Here is a 1,007-nt window from a genome sequence, read left to right as displayed (position 1 = left end):
AAGACAGGGGGAAGGGGTGGGTGGGAGGAGAAGAAAGGCAGGAGGTAGAGGGGGAAGAGTGGGGGGAGGAGGGGGAGGGAGGACTCCATTAGCTTAGTTGGTATCCTATCTCATGCTGGACTAGGACTTCGGATGATCCTGATTCGAACCACAGACTGGGCGTTCTTAACTGATTTTGGGACATTTTGTGGCGTGGTTAAGGCTCTCTACCCATTTGGGTGCGTTCCATCAAAGATGGATGTTAAATTCGGAGGCCTTACCTCTTAAATAACCTAATTGTATTGATAAGGGCGTTCAGTCTATACACTTACACATTTTAGGTGGGAGGGGGGAAGGGGTGGCGTGTGTTAGAGTGTGTGTGTGTGTGTGTGAGAGAGGGGGGGGGTCACAAAAGACGAGACCTTTGCTCGAGCCCAGAAGGACAAGGTTCAAACTTAGAACATTTAATGGCTGGGGACTCCCCCTGTAACTTACTCCACGTACTTGTGTTAGTAAGAGTTTTTCGGCACGTGCAACGCAAGAAGGTCAAAGTGTGCCAAAGAATAGATTAGAGGTGTTACAAGAAGAGTAACAAACATAGAAAAGAAGGAGAAGAGATCAGGAAGATAGATGTTTGACAGGAAAGAAGGAGCAAACCACACCCGACCACCCCACGCCCACCACCCACTCTATTATAAATCAGCGCTTGCTTCCCTAGGTGGTATCACGCATGAGAGGGCGATTTTTGGCAATTTTGGTGGGCGGTGGGGATCACACGGTTAGTGACATGGCTTCCTTAGAATCACAAAGTTCTATCTGACATTTTTTGATGTTTTGAGTTACTAAGACCATGGGGACATAAGCTAAATGTTCTATCTGGTCTATTAAAATTGTAAGATTATTCGGAGTTGTTATCAAGATATTCAAAAAATTGCGTTCCGAAAAAGCTTGCCATGATGAGAAACTCGAAATCTTTGACGTTATATTTCTCAAAACTAGGTACTGAGCAGATAGAACTTTGTAATTTT

General features: G+C 45.1%; 1 protein-coding gene across 1 annotated transcript in view; it reads right to left on the bottom strand.

Moving 5' to 3' along the window:
* The window catches only part of LOC101851696 (fibrillin-2), a gene marked incomplete in the record, with an annotated part of 51,411 nt that overhangs the window by 15,792 nt on the left and 34,612 nt on the right, over positions 1-1,007 (bottom strand).

The sequence above is a fragment of the Aplysia californica genome, unplaced genomic scaffold (assembly GCF_000002075.1).
Source record: "Aplysia californica isolate F4 #8 unplaced genomic scaffold, AplCal3.0 scaffold01243, whole genome shotgun sequence".
In the NCBI taxonomy this organism is placed as follows: domain Eukaryota; kingdom Metazoa; phylum Mollusca; class Gastropoda; order Aplysiida; family Aplysiidae; genus Aplysia; species Aplysia californica.
Note: the sequence above shows the minus strand (reverse complement) of the source record. Positions and strands in the feature narration are given on the sequence as shown.